This window comes from Rattus norvegicus, chromosome 9 (assembly GCF_036323735.1).
Source record: "Rattus norvegicus strain BN/NHsdMcwi chromosome 9, GRCr8, whole genome shotgun sequence".
NCBI lineage: Eukaryota > Metazoa > Chordata > Mammalia > Rodentia > Muridae > Rattus > Rattus norvegicus.
Window position 1 is genome coordinate 59,114,684 of NC_086027.1, and position 25,002 is coordinate 59,139,685.

At 35.8% G+C, this 25,002-nt stretch overlaps 1 long non-coding RNA gene across 1 annotated transcript in view; it reads right to left on the bottom strand.

Annotated features, from left to right (window-relative positions):
* Positions 1–693: 693 nt before the first annotated feature.
* The window catches only part of LOC134480370 (uncharacterized), a 96,298-nt gene continuing 71,989 nt past the window's right edge, over positions 694–25,002 (bottom strand). Inside the window, exons 2-3 of the long non-coding RNA XR_010054784.1 lie at positions 14,701–14,776; positions 694–5,445 (exon numbers count right to left, since the gene is read on the bottom strand). This is a non-coding gene — a long non-coding RNA (uncharacterized LOC134480370). The remainder of the gene's footprint in view (positions 5,446–14,700; positions 14,777–25,002) is intronic.

Sequence of the window (25,002 nt, forward strand, 5' to 3'; positions counted from 1 at the left end):
TGGAGGTTGAGTTTTGCTTTCCAAAGTTGTGGCTTGCCCTGAAGTTATCTGTATTCTAATGCTAATTTCCACTGCCCAGAGAACAGCTGCCTAGTCACTTACTCAGAATTCAGGTGACCTCGTGGCTGTGTTCTGGTGTTACAAAGAGAACTTAAAGATTGTGATCTAGGATTGCCAGTGTTACATTGACTAACTCAAACTTATTTTTAATTAAGGAAAAATCAAACAGGTAGAGATTGTTACAGGATTTATAAAGGATTGATGAGGTTTTAGAACTCGTGAGAGCATTACAGCCAGTTTCCTTACTCCAACTGCCATTTCAAGACAGATTTAGAGGATTGATTTTATACAATTTGTTTTCATCATAACAATTGTGAATTTTCATTTCGTGAGCTTGCTTATAATTTTTGAGAGCCCATAAAGTGATATCATTAAAATTTTTACTAAAGAATGGCTAATAGCCTTATATTATGTAATTTTGTCGCTTCTTCAATGTAAGAAGTTAGAACTTTAATCTTTAAGTGTATATGAAAATTTTTACTACAAACCTTTGCTCTCAAAATGAGCTTTATTTTAATATTTGGGGAGTAGCTGTTACACTACTCCAGAAAAGAATATTTGAAGCTAATTTTAAGCTTCTAAGGATATGTTAATTGACTAAATATCTCACCTTACCAGAGGACTTAAGCCTTCCTTTGTTATCCTCATTGGAGATAAAGCTTCAGTTGTGTTAATACAGAATTATAGACTAGAGTCATGGAAGTATTTTAAAAAAGAAACCTGGTAAAACATATCTTATTCAACAACAATTAAATTGGTTATTACAAAATACTGATATTTGGCCTATCACATATACAAATCTCAGACAAAATTGATAATTTTACTCTTTGCATGCTTTTGTAGTTCCTATAAATTTGTGCATGCAACCCATAGGAAATGAGCTTACTATATTTATAGGTGGTTCATCTAATGAAAAGGCTACATATGATTGGATCACTTGTTTATTCTCTTCAGTTTCCCCTGCTTTAGCACAGATTATTAAATTACGTGCTGTAGCCACTGTTTAAAAAAAAAAAAAAAACAAGCTTTTAAGTCATATACTGATAGCCAATGTATGGCTTATGGTTTACAGTTGATTAAAAAGTTTCCCTTTTTAGATACTACTAGCCCTCAAATTATACAATTACTTAATGCTATATTAGAGGCAGGTTTTCTACTTAAAATCAGAGTGATTTCAGTGTGAATTGTCTGACAACTCACTGTCCTTTCAGTGCTCTGGCTCAGACAACCAAACAAAACCATAGACCCAGCTCTTTGAAAATGGTAATGGAGTTGATAACACACCCTCACGAAAAGAGGAAGACTCCATTTGTTTACTTTCAACTCCCAGCCTCACCCTGCCAGCTCAGAGATTTCTAGTAAGACTGAATCTGGACAATATTTACAAGATTTGACATTTCTAATTAATGCTTATGTTTAGGTAAATAAAGTTTGTGAGGTGCTAGAAAAAAGGCTTAGTGGTTAAGAGCACTATATACTGTTCCTTTATAGGACATTTAAAAACTCAAACTGGATTGCCTGGGCTCCTTAACAAGGGAGGACAAGATTCCAGAGAGATTATAGGCCTTACATAAGAACAATTAGTGAAAAAAAAATCTCATTCTTTATATATTCAATACAATTATGCTAGAGACAATAATTTGGTATACAAGTCAATTTATAAATACAAGTGCTCAGTGTCCTCAACTTAATCCTCGAGGACTTACCTTAATAAATAATATCTTTACTATATCTTAATAAATAAAAAGGGGGAGTTATCCCTGTATGCTAAATAATGCTCCTTTTATTTCAATTTTAAAATTATGGATGCCAAAGTTTATGGCACCCTACAACTAGGCATACTCCTGCCTAGGTGAAATAGAGAGATCCACTTATTGACATGTTCCTGTCCAGATATTTTATATGGGGAAGAGGGAATGTTTGTTTTTTTTCTACAGGATGCTGCAGGAGTGTGCCAGCTGCCTGAGTGTCTGGTGAGACATGCTGATCCTGGGAGCATGAAGATTCAGCTCTCGTGGTTCGGGTCCCTGGAGTCATTCCTCTGCCCTGAGAGGAAGATAGAAGATGCCCCTTCATCCTTTGTCATCACAGAGATTTTGCCGTTGCTGCAGTCAGTGTTACCGCTGTGTGTGTTCCCGTCCCATTGTGGCCTACACTCAGACTCTGTACACTGCTGCTTCCTGGAGAAGACTGGACTCCAGCTGTTACCCCTGTCCTTTCATTTCCCTGGTGACTCTTGCTGCCTTAACTGGTAACTGGTGTTGTCATTTTACAGACTGTAGCTTCACAGAAAGCCACCTGTGTAAAGCTACAGTGACTGGAGAACTCTGTCCTGGTTATACAGATCTCAGAAATGGTTCCATTGTTTGCTGGTTGTTCCAGAGAAGAATGACTGATCCTGAACTGTCCTGGAAAAGACCTTGACACTTTCGCTGCTATTGTAGCAGCCATTACTGCTGCAGACATTGTGTCTGCAGTGTCTGGAGTTATTCTCCCCCAATCTATTGTTAGACAAGTACAGTGGGTGAACTTTCTGGAGTAGTTACTAACAATTGGGAATTCAAAATTTTATTATAAGAGCAGCTTGACCACGGTCCTTGGTGGTAACAGCTGAAGAGGACCATATGAGGTGCCCACTACTTATCGGGAGTGGCTCTGTTTGATGCAGCCCTATGCTGTGGATCAGTATTCAAACCATGGTTGGTTTACAAACTCAGATCTCAACAGTAACGTGACAAGGCCGTTATCACTCAAGCTCTTGTGGCCATTGTACAAAGGGCCTCACCTGGAATTTGGTTATCTTGTTCAGGATTTACTCTGTATCTGAGTTCCCTGCTCCTGCACCCCATGGATCTGTGGGTCCATTGCACTGGGAGGAGAGGGATACTCTCTGTATCTGAGTTCTCTGCTCCTGCACCCCATGGATCTGTGGATCCATTGCACTGGGATTGAGAGAGACTCAGTGTTCCTTTGATCAGCCCTTGCACATCGCTGAGGTTTCCTCATTGCATGCGATAGGGTGATCATTTCTGCTATAAAATTATATAAATTATAAGGGTGAGATGTAGAGGGCCACAATACGTTCACCACCACTAGATGGCGCTGTCTTCCACTGCGCCCCACGTGGTAGGTCAGGATAGACTCCGCCATTACAAGATGGCACCAACCTTCACCGCGCCAGCCGGCCCCCCCTTTCAGGTAGTTAACTGTGCGCATATGCAAGAGTGCCTTCGTACCAGGTCTTTGCCTACTCCGGGGCGTGCCTTATGAGATCATGGGTAACAACCAATCAGGTGTGGGTGCGCTGCACGAGGGTTTTATAAGCGCACCATGTTGGCGCGGCGTGGCTTTTCCTCTTCTAAGATTAATAAAGTGGTCACAGCAAGGATTTCTAATGTCCGCGTGCTCCTTGCCGGCGAAAAGTCGCGCGCGGGACAGGTTCCCACTTGTCTTACCCAAGAAACAGAAGCATTTACAGTCCTTAGACACCAGATGAGATTAAGTAACATACTGCCAAAAGAACTTAGTTTCCAATTGCCACATAGAGAAAACTGCATAAATATTTTTCTTTTCTCTTGCTTTTGATTCCATTTTTATTATATATTTTATTTTTTGAGATGATAGTATAAATACACAACCCGCTCACTCCATTTTATTCCTCCAAACCAACAAATACACTCCTCTTTCTCTTTCAAATTCATGAACTGTTTTTTTCATCCTATATAAAATTATTTTTGGGCATTAATTTGAAAAGTTACAAAAAATCCTGAATTTTCAATAAAAGAAAAAAAACAGGGTTAGTGAGACAAATATATCTACTCATATTAATGTAATTTTCTTAGCATGACTTTTTCTTGAAAGAAATCTTTATAAGTATGGTATCATAAAAGCTAATTAGGCAAAGAAACATTTAGCTAAATGGAAAAAAAATATTGACATGACAGCTGTGATAATCAATGAAGAAGACATTTACTAATACAGACACATATTTGAATGATTTTGTTCCTCTGTCCTCTTTCCTGAATATGTGTTTGTGTGCGTGTTTACTTATACATGTAAAAGTATGTATGTTTCAGTATATATGCGGAGGTCGGAGGACAATTTGTGTGAATTAGTTTTGTTCTTTCACTATGGGCATATAGACAATAGAACTAACAGATTATCAAGCTTAGCTCTAGTTGCATATTTGTTTATGTAACAGTCTCTAAAAACATTTTAAAATTTCAAAAATAAAACACTGCAAATACATTTATTTCATATTCAGTTTATTTATAAAGTGCATCTACCTATCTAAGTCTTTAGAAGCATCTTTTATTAAAGTTAAATTTCATTTTTTAGATATATGCTGGTATATTTCTTGAATGTAGGCATTTGTGTGGTGTATTCCTTCTACCGGTAAAGTTCAGAAGAGAGCATTGTAATTTAAAGAACTGGGTTTTAAGTTTTGTTGTTTAACACCATGGTGGTGCTGAGAAACAATTTTGGATATAGGACAAAATTAAAAGATATTGTAGAATCTAACCTGCAGACACAAATTTAAAATATAGAAATAATGGTCATTTGCTACTAAGGTCTCAGAAAAATATTAGAAGGTTTATGAAGCAGGAAAATTATAAATGTGAGCAAATAAGTCATTCTTATATTGTCTATGGAAGAGCAGCAATATTTAACTTCTGAAACATCTCTATAGCACTTCTAGAAAACTTTTGTGTACAATATTTGCCATGCCTCATCTATATCACAAAGTATTTATTTTCTTATTCTTTAAGTCTTTTTAATTTTATCATTCTTGGATATTTTATGTATTTACATTTCAAATGTTATCCTCTTTCCTCCTCTCATGCCCCATCCCACATCCCCCTGCTTCTATGTAGATTCTTCAATTCTCACCCACTCACACCAATGTCACCTTCCTGACATTACCCTACATAGTGTAAACAAGCCTTCCCAAGGACTTTTACTCCTGTTGATGATGGACAATGCCATCCTATTCTATATATGTAGCTGAGCCATGGTTCCCTTTATGGTTGGTGGTTTAGTCCCTGGGAGCTCTGGTGGGGTTTGGTTAGTTGATATTGTTGTTGTTACTATGATATTGCAAAGCCTTTTCAGGCGTTTCTTTAAGTCCTCCTTTGGGGTCCCTTTCTTCAGTCCAATGGTTAGCTGCAAACATACGCATCTGTATCAGCAGGGCTCTGGTAGAGCCTCTCAGGAGACACCTATTTCTGGTCAGCAAGCAATTCTTGGTGTCAGCAACAGAGAATGGGTTTGGTGGCAGCATATGAAATGGATATCCAAGTGGGGCAGTTTCTGGGTGCCCTTACTTCAGTCTCTGCTCCATTATTCATCCCTGTATTTCCTCCCACGAGTATTTTGTTCTCCCTTCTAAGAAAAAAATGAAAAATCCAGACTTTAGTCTTCCTTCATCTTGGAATTTATGTGATCTTTTAATTTTTTCATAGGTGTTCCAAGCTTTTGGATTAATATCCACTTATAAGTGAGTGCATACCGTGTGTATTCTTTTGTGACTGAGTTACCTCACTCAGGATGATAATTTCTTATTCCATCTACTTGCCAAAAATTTCATGTAGTCATTGTTTTTGTTAGCTGAGTAGTACTCCATTGTATAAATGTACCACAATTTCTGTATCCATTTCTTTTTGGAACAACATCTGGGTTCTTCGCAGCTTCAAACTATTATAAATATGAGTGCTATGGACATAATGGAGCATGTGTCCTTGTTATATATTGGAGCATTTTGGGGTGTATGCCCAGGGTGGTATAGCTGAGTCCTAGGTAGCAGTACTATGTCCAATTTTCTGAGGAATAGCCAGACTGATTTCCAGAGTAGTTGCTCAAGCTAGCACTCCAACCAACAATGGAGGAGTGTTCCTCTTTCTCCACATCCTTGCCAGCATCTGCTGTCACCTGAATTTTTGAAGTTAGTCATTCTGACAGGTTTGAGGTCACATCTCAGGGTTATTTTGATTTGCATTTCCTTGATGACTAAGGATGTTCAACATTTTTTAGGTGATTCTCAGCTATTCACACCTCAGTTGTGAATTCTTTGTTTAGTTCTGTACCACATTTTTAATAGGATTATTTAATTCTCTGGACTCTAACCTCTTGAGTTCTTTGTATATATTAGATATTAGCTCTCTATCAAATGTAGGATTTGTAAAGATCCTTTCCCAATCTGTTCTTTTGGTTGTCATTTGTCCTATTGACAGTGTCCTTTGCAAATTAATGAGATCCCATTTGTCTATCGATGAACTTAGAGCATAAGCCATCGGTGTTCTGTTCAAGAAAAATTCCCCTGTGCCCATGTGTTCGAGGTTATCCCCCATTTTTCCTCTATTAGTTTCAGTGTATCTGGTTTTATGTGAAGGCCCATGATCCACTTTGACTTGAGCTTTATACAATGTGATAAGAATGGGTCAATTTTCTTTCTTCTACCTGCCAGTTGAACCACCACCAGTTGTTGAAAATGCTGTCCTTTTTCCATTGTATACTTTTAGCACCTTTTTTTCAAAGACCAAGTGACCTTTGTTGTGTGGGTTCATTTCTGGGTCTTCCATTCTATTCCGTTGATCTACCTGTCTGTCTCTCTACCAATACCATGTGGTTTTTATCATGAATTGCTCTGCAACACAGATCGAGGTCAGGGTTGGTAATCCCCCACAACCCGAAGTTCTTATATAGTTGAGAATAGTTCCTATGTCTGGGTTTTTTGCTTTTCTAACTGTATCTGCAAATTGTTCTTTCTAATTCTAAGAAGAATTGAGTTAGAATTTTGATGGGGATTGCATTGAATCTGTAGATTGCTTTTGGTAAGATGGCCCTTTTTAACATATTAAACCTGCCAATCTTGAGCATGGAATATCTTTCCATCTTAGATTTTCTTCGATTTCTTTCTTCAAAGACTTGAAGATCTTGTCATACAGATATTTCACATGCTTGGTTAAAGTCACTCCAAGTATTTTATATTATTTGTTACTATTGCAGAGGGTGTCATTTCCCTAATTTCTTTCTCTGCTTGCTTATCTTTTGAGTAGAGGAGTGCTACTAATTTGTTTGATTTAATTTTATAACCATCCACTTTGTTAAAGTTGTTTATCAGCTGTAGAATGTTCTCTGTTTAAATTTTGTTCTTTGACCCGGTATGCACAAATTTTATTGAGTATTTTTGCATTGATATTAATAAGAGAAATTGGTCTGAAGTTCTCTTTCTTTGTAGGGCCTTTGTGTGGTTTAGATATAAGCATAATTGTGTCTGCAAAGAACAAATTGGGTAGTGTTCCTTCTTTTTCTATTTTGCAGAATAGTTTGAAGTGTATTAGTATTAGGTCTTCTTTGAAGGTCTAATAGAATTTTGCACTAAACCTATCTCATCCTGGGCTTTTTTTGGTTGGGAGACTTTTAATGATTGCTTCTATTTCTTTAAGGGTTATGGGACAATTTATATGGTTTATCTGATGCTGATTTAACCTTGGGTCCTGGAATCTTTCTAGAAACTTGTCCATTTTTCCAGATTTTCCAGTTTCATTGATTATAGTCATTTGAAGTAGTGTCTGATAATATTTTGAATTTCCTCTGTTTCTGTTGTTATTTCTTTCTTTTCAATTCTGATTTTGTTAATTCAGGTATTGTCTCTCTGTCCTCTGGTTAGGCTGTCTAAGGCTTTATCTATCTTGTTGATATTCTTAAAGAATCAGCTCCTGTTTTTGTTGGTTCTTTATGTAGTTCTTTTTCTTTCTACTTGGATGATTTCAGCTCTGAGATTATTTCTTGCTCTCTACTCCTCTTGGGTGAATTTGCTCCTTTTTACTCTAGAGCATTCAAGTGTTCTGTCATGCTGTTAGAGTATGCTCTCTCCAATTTCTTTTTGGAGGCACTCAGAGCTATGAGGTTTCCTCTTACCACTGCTTTCCTTGTATCTCATAGGTTTTCTTGTATTTTGTGCCTTGATTTTCATTAAATTTTAAAATAGTCTTTAATTATTAGCTCTTCCTTGACCAAGTTATCATTGAGTAGAACATTGTTAAGCTTCCATGTATATGTGGGCTCTCTACCTTTTTTTCTTTTTTGTGTTATTGAAGTTCAGCCTTAGTCCATGGTGATCTTATAGAAGACGTGGGATTATTTCAATTTTCTTGCAATTAGTAGGGCCTGTTTATTTATTTATTTATTTATTTATTTATTTATTTATTTATTGACCAATTATATGTTCAGTTTTTGAGAAGGTATCATGAGGTGCTGAGAAGATATATGTTTTTGTGTCAAGTTCAAATAATCTATAGGTGTGTGTTAAATCCATTTGGTTTGTAACTTTTGTTAGTTTTACTGTACTTATTTAGGTTCTCTTTCCACAATCTGTCCATTGATAAGAGTTGTGTGTTGAAGTACGATACTGTTATTGTTGTGTGGTACAAGGTGTGTTTTGAGGTCTAGTAAAGTTTCTTTTATGAATGTGGGTACCCTTGCATTTGGAGCCTACATGTTTTAATTGAGAGTTCAACTTGGTAGATTTTTTAATTTAATGAGTATAAGGTGTCCTTCCTTATCTTTTTTGAAAACATTTGGCTGAAAGTCTATTTTATTTGATATTAGAATGGCTACTCCATCTTGCTTTTTGATACCATTTACTTGGAATATTTTTTCCTAACCTTTTAGGCTTAGGCAGTATCTGTCTATGTCACTGAGGTATGTTTCATGTATGCAGCAAAATGTTGAGTTGTGTTTATGTATCCATTCTGTTAGTCTATTTTTTTGGGGGGGGGTAGTGAATCCACTGATGCTAAGAGATATTAAGGAATAGTGACTGTTTCCTGTTATTTTTGTTCTTAGAAGTAGAATTATTTTTGTGTGGCTATCTTCTATTGGGTATGTTGCAAGAAGATTCTTTGTTTCTTTTTCTATGGTGTACTTTTTCTCTTTATGTTGGAGTTTCCCCTCAATTCTTTTTAAGGTTGGATTTCTGGATAGATATTTTGTAAATTCTATTTTGTCATGGAATATCTTGGTTTCTTCTATGGTGATTTGTTTTGCTGGATATAGTAGCCTGGTCTAGCATGTGTGTTCTCTTAGGGTCTGTATGACATCTGTCCAGGATATGCTATATATGTTGAACCATCCCTGTATGTCTGGATGAAGCCTACTTGATCATGATGGCTGATCATTTTGATTTGTTCTTTGATTTGCTTTGCGGGAATTTTATTGAGTATTTTTGAGTTAATATTTATAAGGGAAGTTGGTCTGAAGTTCTCTTTTTTTTGTTGGATCCTTGTGTGATTTAGATATAAGCATAATTGTGGATTCATAAAAGAAATTGGGAAGTGTCCCTCCTCTTTCTATTTTGTGGAATAGTTTGGACAGTATTGGTATTACGTCTTCTATGAAGGTCAAACAGAATTTTCCACTAAGCCTTTCTGGTCCTGGGCTTTGTTAAATTGGGACAATTTAATAACTGCTTCTATTTCTTTAGGAGTTGTGGAGTTGTTTAGATGGTTTATCTGTTCCTGATTTAGCATTGGTACCTGGTATCTGTCTAGAAAATTGTCCATTTCACTCAGCTTTTCTAGTTTTGTTGAAAATATGTTTTTTAGGAGGATTTGATGATTTTTTAAAATTTCCTCATATACTATTGTTATGTCTCCCTTTTCATTTCTGGTTTTGTTAATTCAGATACTGTCTCTGTGTCCTCTGATTTGTTTGGTTAAGGTTTATCTATCTTGATTTTCTCAAAGAACCAGCTCCTTGTTTTGTTGATTCTTTGGATAGTTCTTTTTGTTTCTACTTGGTTAATTTCAACCCTGACTTTGATTATTTTCTGCCATCTACTACTCCTGGGTGTATTTGCCTTTTCTTGTTCTAGAGCTTTTAGTTGTGCTGTAAAGCTGCTACTGTATGCTCTCTCCAACTGATGTTAAGATATTATAAAATAATAAGCAAAAGTGATTGTTACTTTCTGTTATTTTTGTTGTTATAGGTGAAATTATGTTTGTGTGGCTATATTCTTTCAGCTCATTGAGAGAAGATTGCTTTCTTGCTTTTTTCTAGGGTGTAGTTTCCCTCTTTGTGCTGGAATTTTTCATCTATTGTCCTTTGTAGGACTGGATTTGTGGAAAAGTATTATGTAAATTTGGTTTTATCATAGAATATCTTGGTTTCACCATTTATGTTGAGAGTTTTCCTGGATATGATAGCCTGGGCTGGAGTTTGTGTTCTCTTAGGGTCTGAATGACATCAGCCCAAGATCTTCTGGCTTTCATAGTCTCTGAAGAGAAGTCTTGTGTAATTCTATTAGGTCTGCCCTTATATATTACTTGACATTTTTTCCTTACTGCTATCTGGTTATCTCTGATGTCTCTGACTGGAGCTTGTCCTTCTTTTTTTTTTTTATTTATTTATTAACTTGAGTATTTCTTATATACATTTCGAGTGTTATTCCCTTTCCCGGTTTCCGGGCAAACATCCCCCTCCCCCTCCCCTTTTTTATGGGTGTTCCCCTCCCCATCCTCCCCCCCCTGGTTGCCCTCCCCCCAACAATCTAGTTCACTGGGGGTTCAGTCTTAGCAGGACCCAGGGCTTCCCCTTCCACTGGTGCTCTTACTAGGATATTCATTGCTACCTATGAGGTCAGAGTCCAGGGTCAGTCCATGTATAGTCTTTAGGAGTGGCTTAGTCCCTGGAAGCTCTGGTTGCTTGGCATTGTTGTATATATAGGGTCTCGAGCCCCTTCAAGCTCTTCCAGTTCTTTCTCTGCTTGTCCTTCTCATGGGCCTATGAGCCTCAGAGACTGTGATCTTTGGAGTGAGAACATTCTTGGCAGACCAGCTTTCTGGCCTAAGCTTTTGTGTCTGAGAGCTGTGGGACAGTCCCTCTTCTGTGTGAAGATATAGACCAGAAATGTCCTATCCTTGGTCCCCTTGAGGTCCCCATGCCCTTTTGTGCTCTTCAGGTGCTGGGACAGTCAACGGGGAGTAAGGTTCTCACCTGTGGGCTGAGGGCTTATTAGTGAGAGTGGTCCTAGCAGACCAGCTTTCTGTGGACAGGCTTTTGTGTCTGAGGGCTGTATGAAAATCCTAGCTCTGGGTGCAAATGAAGACTGGAAGGGCCCTGACATGCAGTTCCTGAACTCCGTGCTCTTTCGGTGGATCTCTCTTTGGATAGTTAGTAGAGAGAAAGTGAGATCCTACCTGTGGGCTGTGGACTTAGGAGGGAGAGTGCTACTGGCAGACCTGATCTGCAGTCAGGTTTTGTGTCCAAGGGCTGTGAGAACATCCCCTAGCTCTGGGTGCAGATGCATCTATATATTTTTAATATAGTTAAAAATATTGTCTACTTAACAAAGTATGATAAAGTTATGTGATTTTATAGTGGATTGAGAAAACATTCCTTAGCCAGAATTGACTTCTTTTATTTTGTCCAGTATTTGGACAATAAAGTGAATGTAAGTTCTGTTTTGAAATATCATGATGGTTGTTTAAACTATCATGCAGTTTAGATATATGTTGAATACCAAAACATCCTACCACATACCCTTATGTTTACATTTGTTCTTTTACATTTGTTATGATGCACAGAAATAAAGATATTTATTCAAACAATGATACAATATTTGTCCAACATGGCAATTTGTATTTTGTTCATACTTGACATTATTAAACTTTGTTTTAATTGATTAAACTACTGTGCAAGGGCTTTAAAATAAAATTTTAAATGTAACAGCTTAGTCAAGATCAAATTTTATAAATTGAGTTCTACACTCAACAGTACTTAGCTGTTGTTTAACAACAACAAAGGGAAGTCTACCAAAGACAATCAATTATGAAGGTAAACCAATTTGAAAGAAAGTAAATTTCGAAATGTTTGTTTGTGCATACTGGCCATGTGTCATGGCTAACCTGAGGCAGTCCTGGGTTTTGCACACCGCTTATGTGTAATTTTTCAGTGTACTGTTTTATTTTCAAATGACCTTCTCTAGATGATAAATTATACAATCGTCTTAGCTACAGGATATAAGGACTTGCAAATGAGAAGAATCAGTCAAGAGCAACTCAGAGACTGGCAAGCAGAAGGGTCACAGCTGTCTAAAAAGAGAACAGTCTTTATTTTTTAGATTACAGCTCCAAAATATTTTTAAATATTATTTGAGAAGCTATTCATGAACCAAACTTCCTTTCAAAATGAGAAAGATTCAAAAAATATACCAAATAAAACTGAGGAATTTAGATTATATAATCATAACAATATTTCTAAAATAGTGTAAATAATTCAAATTATTTTTATATAGCATTGTTTAAAAAGTATTTCTTTCAACTCATTTTAACAAGAAGGTTCTATTAAAGGCTAAAAGAAGTACCATTGCTTGTTTTGTTTTACTTCTTTAGCTTTTGGAAACTGGATCTCACTATGTAGCTTTGAGTTGCCTGGAACTGTTCATATAGACAATGCTAATCTTGAAATTGAACAGCTTCTTTTTCCTGATTGTTGGGATTAAAGGAGGGAAACACTTAGCCTAGTAACAATTATTATTCTTATAAAGAAGAATACCATGTACTTTATTATCCAAGTCAGGATTCTTGAAAGGGAAAAAAGAGTGTATAAACTTGATTAACAATTAAGCCAAGAGAATGGTGTGGATGGAAATGAAGTGAGGTTAGAATGATGGGGGATTAAAACCATTCTACATAGAGAGGGTCCACATAAATCTCAGTTCATTGAGCTCGCTGCATATCCCCATCAAATCTGAGCATAATCCCCAAATCAATGCCTAAATCTTTGTGTTCTATTTAAAATATTTATGTCTGTTCCATACTCCCAAGCAGCATTGTATAAGACAATGGAATCTCAATCTTTTAGAAGGAGGCAGGAAAATAGGACAAGTTGGAATGCTAAGGTCTGGCACCCTGCCATCACTTGGCAATTTCCTATACAGGGTTAAAGTAAAATTGATTATATTTCAATAAAAATGCTTAATATGATATTTTTGCAAAATAAAAATGAATCAGTAAAGTAAATTAAGCTCACTAAGAAATTGATGGATAGAATTGAATTTCACTGTGGAGATGAATTTGTACCATGTGATGAATATAGATATAATAAAAGTATTTCTTAGTGTGATTTAGTGACAGTTTTGCTATTTTGGTATTTAATTATATGATAAACCTTTATGAAATATAAAAATTTCAGATTAAAAACTAAAATTGTCCAAGGATCGGTGAAAAGACTTGAAAGATGATAAAAATCAAAGTTTTTGTGAATTATGTGGTTTCATTAACTCAGGAATCTAACAGCACAGTTAATTTTAGTAAGGAAGCATAGTTTAAGCAATAGCAGATACTGACTTCCTTACTTATCTATTATTTCCATCTCAGCTAAGTAGCAATATGAATCTGATTACTGGACATTATTGTAGATCTGTTGCAAAAAACATTTGAGGTCACAACGCAATAGAAGAGAGAAAACCGAAAATGGGGACACAATAGTCCTTCTATATCTAGGATTCTTCTGCAGCATTTGATTATATGTGATGGGTTTTCAGCTAAAGAGACACATTTGTTCTTTTTATTGGATACTTTTAATTTACATTTCAAATGTTATCCCCTGTCACAGTTTCCCCTCCAGAAACCCACTATCTCCCCCAGCTTCTCTGAGGGTTCTCCCCAATCCACTCACCCATTTTCTCCCTTCTCCCCATCCTGACATTCTCCTACACTGGGGCATCAAACATTGAAAGGACAAAGGGCCTCTCCTTACACTGATGCCCAATAAGACCATCCTCTGCTGGAGGCTGTAGCCACAGGTTCATCTCTGTATATACTTGGGATGGTGGTTTAGCCCCAGGAAGTTCTGGGAAGATCTAGTGTATGGTTGGTTGATATTATTGTTCTTCCCTCAGTTGCCTCAGACCCTTCTCTAATTCCTCCATTGGGGAATTCAATCATTGGCTGCAAGCATCCACCTCTGTCCTCTAAGGAGACAGCTATATCAGGCTTCTGTCAGCATGCACTTCTTGGCATTATCATGCTTAAATTCTATTTGTATCTCTAGAACTATTATTTCTCTCTAGATGACAGACATGTCTTGCCCTGTGCCCATAATTTTTCATTGTATGCTTCCAGCAAGGATTCCTGCTTAAGTTGGAGAAAGAAATATTCAAATAGCTTTAGTATATTCTGGCATCCACTGGGTAGTGCCTTCCCGGTGAAGTGGTATGACCCTGGACTGCAAACCCTGATCCTGTCCCACATATAACAAAGTTGCAATCTCTCCCTGGATCTCTCTTTTTGTCTCTCTATTTCTCTCTGTTCCAACCACTTTCTTTTCAGTACCTCTTTTGGTTTTTCTACTCTCTCTCTCTGTCTTTGTGCCACGGAGTAGTAATAGTCTTCATCATATGCATTTGACAGCTTAGTTACTACATTCACATGCGGTCTCCCTCCCTCCACCTATAGTCTCTAAATAGTCATTTATTATCTATTTTTTATTATCTTATTTTGAGTATGCCATCTGTGTCTTATTTAGGCTTATGTAAATCTGGAGAATTAAATGACTATATTATGGGAAAGCCTCCTTTTTTTTCCTTTAAAGCATCCGTTTGTTCATATTGTTTTCTGCACTCTACTTCTGACTTACCTTTTGATAGATGAACACTTGGGATCCATTCTTACAAGACAGTGTTATAATCACATCCTTAGTGGTGGCATCCTGTCTAAAACAGAACAGTGTCATAAGTAGTGTATTCTCAAATAAAGACAACAATCTATAATCATTTGCATTCCATAGCTATAACACAAAAAATTTCTAGGACATAATGTTGAATTTTCCAATAATTAATTTTAGATAGGTTTGTTCACAAAGCCATATATACACCTAAGTTGCTTTTCTGATTATTTGAAAGATGTCTTAAGATGCCATATCTCTATTTTTTATTTTACATTTTAAATTTCATCCATTTCCTGTTTACCCTGTCCCATCTGCCTCTCCTTGCTTCTATGAGGATGTTGCCCCTCCAAACCACCCACTCCAATGTTAACATCCTGGAATTCCCCTAAACTAGGGAAACAAGTCTTCACAAGACCAAAGAGTTCTCCTCTTATTGAAGCCTGGCAATGCCATCCTCTGCTACATATGTTACTGGAGCCACAGATCCCCCTATGTGGTTTAGTCCCTGGGAGCTCTGGGGTGTTCTGGTTGATTGATATTGTTATTCTTCCTATGGGGTTGTAAACCCCTTCAGTTTGTTAAGTCTTTTCTCTAACTCCTCCATTGGGGTCCTGTGCTCAGTCTGATGATTACCTGCAAGCATCTTAATCTGTATCAGTAAAACTGTGGCAGATCCTCTCAGAAGACATCCATATCAGGCTCCTGTCAGCAAGCACTTCTTGGCATCAGCAATATTGACTGGGTTTGGCGGTTGCACATGGGATGAACCCCCAGGATGGTCTTTACTTCAGTTTCTGGTCCACTCTTTGTCTCTCTATTTCCTCTGCTAAGTATTTTGTTTCCCCCATAAGAAGGACTGACACATCCACATTTTGGTCTTCCTTCTTCTTGAGCTTCATTCATATGGTCTGTGAATTATGGGTATTCCGACGCTTTGGGTTACTATCCAATATCATTGAGAATATACCATATATGTTCTTTTGTGACTGGGTTACTTTACTCAAGATGATTTTTTCTAATTACATCCATTTGCCTAAGAATTTCATGAATTCACTGATTTTAATAGCTGAGTAGTACTCCATTGTGTAAATGTATCACATCTTCTGTATCCATTCCTCTGTTGAAGGACATCAGGGTTCTTTCCAGCTTCTGGCTATTATAAATAAGGCTGCTATGAACATAGTGGAGCAGGTGTCCTTGTCATATGTTGGGGCATCTTTTGGTTATATGCCCAAGAATAGTATATCTGTGTAATCAGCTAGCACTGTGTCCAATTTTTTGAGGAACCACTAGACTGATTTCCACAGTGGTTGTACCAGCTTACAATCCCACTAAAAATGGAGCAGTGTTCCTATTTCTCCACATCCTCACCAGCATCTGCTGTCACCTGAGTTTGATCTTAGCCATTCTGACTGGTGTGAGGTGGAACCTCAGGGTTGTTTTGATTTGCATTTCCCTGATGACTGTTCAACATTTCTTTAGGTGCTTCTCTGCCATTCAATATTCCTCAGTTGAGAATTATTTATTTAGCTCTGAACCCTATTTTTAATAGAATTATTTGGTTCTGTGGAGTCTTACTTCTTGAGTTCTTTGTATATATTAGATATATAATGCCCTCTATTGAATGTAGAATTGGTAAAGATCTTTCCCCAAATTGTTGGTTGCTGTTTTGGTCTAATGACAGTGTCCTTACAGAAGCTTTAAAAATTTATGAGGTCCCATTTGTCTATTGTTAATCTTAGAGCACAAGCCATTGATATTCTGTTCAAGAAAATTTGTCCTGTGTCTATGTATTCAAGGCTCTTCCCAACTTTCTCCTCCATTAATTTCAGTGTATCTGGTTATATGTGTAGGTTGTTGATCTACTTGGACTTGAGCTTTGTACAAGGACATAAGAATGGATCTATTTGCTTTCTTTTACATGGTGACTACTGGTTGAACCAGCATCATTCGTTGAAAATGCTGTCCTTTTTCCACTGGATGGTTTTAGTTTCTTTTTCAAATATCAAATGACCATAGGTGTGTGGGTTCATTTCTGTGTTTTCCATTCTATCCCACTGATCTACCTGCCTGTCTCTGTACCAATACCAGTTTTTATCACCATTGCTCTGTAATACAGCTTGAGGTTAGGGTTGGTTATTCCCCCAGAATTTCTTTATAGTTGAGAATAGTTTTCACTGTCCTGTTTTTGTTTTTTCTTAATCTAAATACATTTGCAAATTGCTCTTTATAACATTTGATGGGGGATTACATTGAATTTCTAGATTGCTTTTGGGAAGATGGCCATTTTTTTACTGTATTAATCCTGCCAACCCAAGAGCATGGGAGGTCTTTCCATCTTCTGAGACCTTTGATTTCTTTCTTCAGAGTCATGATGTTCTTGTCATACAGATCTTTCACTTATTTGGTTAGAGTCACAGCAAGGTATTTCATGCTATTTGTGACTATTGGGAAGGGTGTCATTTCCTTAATGTCTTTCTCAGCCTGCTTATCCTTTGAGTAGAGGAAGGTTGCTGATTTGTTTGAGTTAATTTTATATCCAGACACTCTGCTGAAGTTGTTTATCAGGTTTAGGGTTTCTCTGTTGGAATTTTTTGGGGTCATTTAAGTATAATATCATATGGTCTGCCAATAAGTTCAAGGAGAAGACAGAGCAGAGTGTGGATTCTTCAGTACTTCTTAGAAAGAGGAACAAAATACTCACAGGAGGAAATGCGGAGACAAAGTGTTGAGCAGAACTGAAAGAAAGGCCACCCAGAGACTGCCACACATGGGGATCCATCCCACATACATTCACCATACCCAGACATTATTGGGGATGCCAGAGGTACATACTGATAAGAACCTGATATAGCTGTCTCCACAGAGACACTGCCAGAGCCTCATAAATACTGAAGCAGATGTTCCCACTCAACCATTTGACTCAACAGTCATAGAATCAGGGAGAGGAGGAGTATGGGATAGGGAGTTTCCTGGGAAATGAGATAACATTTGAAATGCAGATAAAGAAAATATCCAATAAAAAATGAAAAAAATGAAAGGAATTGAGACCCTAGGCAAAGGGCAGCATTATTTTGACACAAAAATGAGCAAGCTACCTTTCAGGGGAAAAAAAAGACATGTAATAAACACAAAAATAACAAATGAATGCAAAGAAAACAAACTTATAAAAACCAAATTATCTCTTGTTTTATACAAATTTAATGTCTACTTTATTTTTATAGTACATATATTTAGGAAAAAAACTCACAAGGGAAGGATGCTGCATTATTCATGTGTCATAGTGAAATTGCTCCTGCAAGGGAAGCATTATTGAGATCATTCTCTAATATCATCCACAGAAACTTCGATGAAAGTTCATGACAGCACTGTAATGAAGTCAGCACCACTGCTCACACTCATGCAAAGTGCTGACTTTACTGAACTATTTAACACATTTGGAATGAGAGGTCATCTGTTCTATGATTTTAGGATCTGCTGTATATTAGCTACTCAGAATGGGAATGCATGCAGTTTGTGATCATAAGGTAATTTAGGCAACCTCCCCTTGAATGTAACCATGGCAACTATGATGTTGACAGATCAGCAGTATGTGGCACACTTGCTGAACCACCCATCCATTATTTTATTCTCCTTTCCTACTGCAAAATCCCAGAGACAAACATGGAAGGACAAACTTAGCATCCTTATTACTGTCCTGTTATTATTTGAACATCTTTGAGAACATGACAATTTTTAAAATAAAACTCTTCAGAAAAGTGACTATACATTATTAGTAAATTTTTAACTGTAATACAGAATTCTTCTGATCCTGTTCTTTCAAAACCACTGTGTGTTATTCAGGTTTCATAGCAGAAAAATCCTCTATTTTGAAGACATTATGGCAAAAACAATATTTCATTGAACATTTTATGTTTATATCTTATACAAAAATGAATAAAAATGACTAAAATTTGCAAAAAATCAATTGAACAAATATATTATCAATAAATGAATCCATATTTCAAGCATGTTGATTATTTTTCTTTTTAAAAGATACTATTAAAAACTCACTAATAACTAAGCTGGCTTCTAAAGCTAAATTTAGTATTCTATTTCTTGCAAATGTAGATTGTAGTCTCAGCTCAAGTGCCACAGAGACAACAGGTCGCCTCATAGTTACTAGCAAGCCAGTCCGATAAATTTGCTGAGTTCATGACAAGGGAGAGAAAATGTATTCAAAAAAATGTGGATGGTGCCTCAGGGATAACACCAAAGGCTGTACTTTGAGACCACATGCATGGACACACACCCATGTAGAAGTTACCCAAACACAGAGGAGCATATACATACACAACCACTTATGAACAAGCATACATATGCACACAAACACAGAGAATTAATCATTTTAATTGATCTTAAATAGTTGATGTATGTATGCTTCTACTGATGCCCACATAGGAGTAACTTTCAGATTAAGTACACTGAATTGTATAGTATGGGGAAGATAATGTTCCACTTTTCTTTTCTGGATTATACCTCGGTAGCGTTCATACTCACATACTCCTGAATGTGCATGGAATAAAATTCTTTTTTAAAAATCTCTGCAACTTTTAGAAAAGAAGACAAAAATTTTCCTTACACTGGAATAGAAAATGAATGGAAAGAAAATCATGTTAACCATAAAAAAGTGCAACTTGAGCTTCACGCCACCAGAATATTCTCTTCATATAACCATAGATTTCTGCATGAATATAGAAGATATAGTAGGTAAAACCACAAATATATGCGCACATATTTCCATAGCTTGGACTACAATAGTACAAAATGGCCATCCCTTGATATAAATCAGAACTATGTCCTCTTAAATCAAGTAATTTGATGTAAACATATTTTCTAGAGGGCACATTTGATTTGCAATGAAAATTTACAGTAAGGAAAGTAAAACCTGTGCCTTTCACGACATATGTTTTTAAATGTACTCCAAAGTAAAAATTTTAGGTAAGCTAAAAAATAAGCTTAACTTTAAAATACAAATAAAGCAGAATACTATTTTTAAAACCAAAGCTACTATTATAATGCTTTGTCTAATGAAAATGAAATATAGACAATACTTATTTTACATATGTTGTCAGTTAAGATTTATGTTTAGTTTTTCTATTCACACCTTTATGTATAATTAGCAAAGGATATCACCCTGTCTCTATTGCATATATAGTACAATCTTATAAAAATAGGCATGATTGCAAAAATGTGTATACTTCCTATAGAGTTCTGAATATAAATTATGTTTTATAAGCACATTCTACTCTATTTAATGGTCTTTATTAATATATCAGGTTTAGCATCAATCTGCAGATAGACATGTAGAATATTTTATCAAAATTTCTTTGCATAGGAGAGTAACTTATTTATATTATATTATTTATTTATTACTTCATTATTCTTAGTTCTATTATTTCATTATTATTTCAATATTAATATACCATTATTTTGTTAATGTTTGTTGGGTTTTTTATGTCTTATAAAGTGCCACATATTGTTACAAATATTTCTTGACATTGTTACTTTTCAATGCTACATTTATGTCATATTTCTCATTTTAGTGTCTATCACCGGAATGCAAAAATAAAATGTTTTCATAATGACAGGACATTGCAACACTGGATGTAGGAGGGAACTAATCATTGCTTTTAGGGCTTTATTTGCACTGCCATGAGTTTACCACCTGAGCTAGTTCCACTTTACAAGTGATGCATCCCTTTTGTACAATGCTTACTGGAATAAGTGGCAGAGGTTACATTGTTCTGAACCAATCATATCAATTAATATTCCATAGATCTTGGATTCTCTGTGTTATTAGCCATACATAGCAAATTATAAATTTTCCCAAGTTTCCAACTTTGATTTATTAAGAATTCAGTAGTCTATCACTTTTTTGCATCTATGAATATCATCATATGGTGGCTCCCAATTGAAGATATGAGAATATATTCCCACAAACAAAATGGTAACAAAAAGGATTTCTATACCTACAGATTATTATTTATTACAAACTTGCATTACACATTAAATTTATAAATAACACATATTTAATATTCTTAAGTATATCCTCAGTCATCCTAAGAATTGTGCAGTTTGTAGCAACTTCATTACTTAAAGAGGGTTGACCAGGTTACTTTGCATATTGTTGTGATAAGATAAATTGACAAGAAGAAATTAGGAAAGGGAGAGTTTATTTAGCTCATGGTTTATGGGTGACAGTACACGGGAGGTCTTTCCATCTTCTGAGATCTTCAATTTCTTTTATCCAAGAATTGAAGAAAGATCTTGTCGTACAGATCTTTACTTGCTTGGTTAGTATCACACCTATTTTATATTATTTGTGACTATTGTGAAGGGTGTCATTTCCCTAATTTCTTTCTGTGACTGTTTATCCTTTGAGTAGAGGAAGGCTTCTGATTTGCTTGAGTTAATTTTATATCCAGACACTTTGCTGAAGTTGTTTATCAGCTGTAGGAGCTCTCAGGTGGAAATTTTGGGGTCATTTCACTATACTATCATATCATCTCCAAATAGTGATATTTTGACTTTTTACTTTCCAATTTATATCCCTTTGACCTATTTTTGTTGTCTAATTGCTCTGGCTAGGTCTTCAAGTACTATATCGAATAGGTAGTGAAAGAGTGGGCAGCCTTGTCTAGTCCCTGATTTTGTGTGATTGCTTCAAGTTTCTCTCCATTTAGTTTGAAGTTGGCCTCTGTTTTCTGTATATTGCTTATACTATGTTTAGGTATGGGCCTTGAATTTCTGATCTTTCCAGGACTTTTAAATTGAAGGGGTGTTGAATTTTGTCAAATGCATTCTCAGCATCTAATGAGATGATCATGTGTTGTTTTTTTTTTGAGTTTGTTTACTTAGTGGTTTATGTAGATGTATTTCAATATATTTAATGATCTCTGCATCCCTGGGATGAAGCCTACTTGAGCATGATGGATGATTGTTTTGATGTGTTTTTGGACTCAGTGAGAATTTTATTGAATATTTTTGCGTCAATATTGACAAATTGGTCTCAAGTTTTCTTTCTTTGTTGGGTCTTTAATTTGTTTAGTTATAAGCATAATTATGGCTTCCTAGAAGGAAGTCGTGTTCCTTCTGTTTCTATTTTGTGGAATAGTTTGAACAGTATTGGCAATAGGTCTTCCATGAAGTTCTAATAGAATTCTGAATTAAATTTATGTGCTTCTCTAGGCTTTTTATGGTTGTGAGACTTTTAATAACTACTTTCACTTCTTTAGGAGTTATGGGACTGTCCAGAAGAATCCTGTTCCAGACTTCTCCTGGTTTTGTGTGTCCTGAGCTTCCAGGAAGGTCACTGAGAGCAGAAGAGTTGGTCTTACCTCTCCTCTCAGGTGTGTCAGCATTCCTGGTGACTAGGTTTCAGCTCTGGGCACAGGCAGAAACCAGAAGGGTTCTGCTCCTGATTGCTCCTAGGTTCCTGAATCCAGAGGACACTAGGCAGATTCTTCTTGGGCCAGGAATGTGAGCAGAAGTGGTAGTCTCCTCTGAGCTCTCGGGATTGTTCACAATTCTGCGAGTCCAGTTTTCTCCCCAACGGGATTTGTGTACAGAAAGCTATGGAACTGGTTCAGCTCTGGCTCAGGCAGAAACTGGAAGCAGCATTAACATTTTTTAATAATTTTGTGTCACATTATTAAAAGCTTCTTTGTATTTATACATGAAGCAAATTAAATCATGTTCATATTATTTTCAACACAGTAATATCAGACATGAAAACATTCAACAAAAATTTCTTCCTTTTTTACTTTTAGGAATACTTGTGTGTAATATATTTTCATATATTGTAAGGATGCTTTATTGACTAATGTTTTTGGTCATTGGTGAAGACAGATTCAACTAAAATTCTATACTCAAAATGTGCTTCTGTTGGCTCAGTTGAGTGTTTGTAATTGATTCCTCACTTACAGAGTGCAACATAAGCCAGAAACTTATTTTCAGTTTAAATATGTGGTTTGTGGATAAATTTAAGCAGATGTCCTGTGCAAAATTTGCACACCAGATTTTATGTTTACTTTTACTATGTCCTGTATCTACTTCAGAATATCTACCCTCATTTTACAGCCCTACTATAAAGACTATTGACTGTTCTCAGATAAGAGGCATTGAATCTGTGATTTGTTTCACCCTTTCTCTTTTCACCTATTTAAATACTGTCTAACCATTTGTATTTAGTTTTCTTTTATCATTCCACATTGTCTTCCTGTGGTTTATCACTCTATTTTTCTAAAAATGTAAGTTTTTTCACAGAGAAATTATTTTTATAGAATCTATGTCATGACTATATGAATTTTGTATGTATTTTGAATGAATTCTTTCCATATGGTACTTTGTAAACCTTATTCAATTAAGAAAAGGATTGAATGACCACACCAATTTACTCCAGATATATTTTATCATTCAGAATTTTTTCTCAATTACATATTATCTAGAAAAGGAAGTCATTTAAAATGATGAGGTTTCTTCTTCTGTTATATGTTCATTAAATTTAACCTAAGATTTGAATTTGCCTGTCTTCTTGCTTTCTTCCACCATCTGTTAATCTTAGCTTCCCAATTTCCTACTAAGTTATTACTTCCTCCCAGTTCAAATTAACAATTATTTTTGTTAAAGGGTTAACCAAATTCTATTTCAGAGATTTATAATTCAGGGGTTTCAAACTTAACATTTTGAATGTCTGTACTTATTCATGTTTCAATTTATTCATTAAGGTTAACACAAACTGTAATTTGTCATTTTAGTTAGTGTTTATGAAGACACTGATGGATAGAATCTAATTATCTCTTTCATTGTGATTAAGTCACCATTGTTAGTGCAAATGCATTCAGAAATGAAGCATGTAAATATAATTAATATCATTACATTCTTCAAACTAGCTACAAGAAACAGTGGAGGTTTTTTTTGCATTCCACATAAAATTTTTTAAGTAAGTTATTTTTGATATTTTCTGTTACGGAGTCAACCACTATTCTTTTAGTTTACTTTAACTATTCATTATAAATGGTTTCTCGCTCTTCTTCAAAGAAATGCCAAGAAACATTTTTTTATATTTTTTTGGCATGGATTTATACATTATGTAACATGTTTTCCTTTGTCAGCTTTCAACCTCATTCTGATTATACATCTAAAACCAAATCACCTTGTATTATTCTTGTATAGTATTGAAATCATTGAAATGTTGGCAGTTAATTTATGATTTTAATGCTTGAAGGAAATGAATTGTAAATGGTGTGAGACATTAGAATGTTAACACACTCGAATTTCACCTTTGCAATTATACACATACACAAACAGACACTCAAATGGGGAAAAGTGTGTGTATACACGGAGAAAGATGTAGAAAGACTTCTGAGAGTCAGCAATTTGATGAGTGCACTGGAAGTTTACCATATCAAACAGAAGTGAGCATCGACTAGTTGTGATGAACTTGTCCATCTTTTTAACAAAATCAGTAGGAATGAACTTTTTGATGTATGTAATTTTCAGTGGCTAAACTTTGTTCTCATTTGCTGAGGAACTATTGCTTTAAAAAATGGTTATTTGCCATGTGTCTCAAGTGATAATTTTTAGGATACATGGTATGAAAGCATTAATACTTCCTGAATAGATTGAATCAAGGGTGGTAGGAATTATTCTCAAGGTCTTATACATTCTCCAACACTTTTTACCTGTGAGATACAATTTAAGACCCATGTCTGTTGACATTTATTGAAACCTGAGACTAAACATAAGGCAGTAAACAAAGTGTATTTCCTTTCTTGTCACTGAAGGTGCCTCAGACTAGGAACAAAAAAAGAGATTTTATTTTCATCTGCAGGCACAAGTGAGGACTTCCTCTGGATCAGGCAAAGGTAGCAGCAGGTGCCTCTGTATAAGAAATTTTTAGTGAGTTAATGGGGAAATCTGTGTTAGGACTGGACATGTCAGTCAAATTAAAAATTTTGATTGCTGGACTTAGGTATTTTGATAGCTGTACTTGACAATCAGCCTCCCAAGTGTATCAAAATATGAAAGTGGTCAAAGAGGAAGGGGCCTAGCTTTATCAATGGAATCATGGGAAGGGCAAGACTTTCTGGAATCAATTTTGCCTCTCTGGTCAGCTGCAACCCTTCAGTCACTGACATAGGCTATTATGATTTTAAAGAACTATATTTTAAAAGTTAATAGACCATTAACTTACAAGTTGACCTGTGGAATGTATTTGATGTTTGAAAG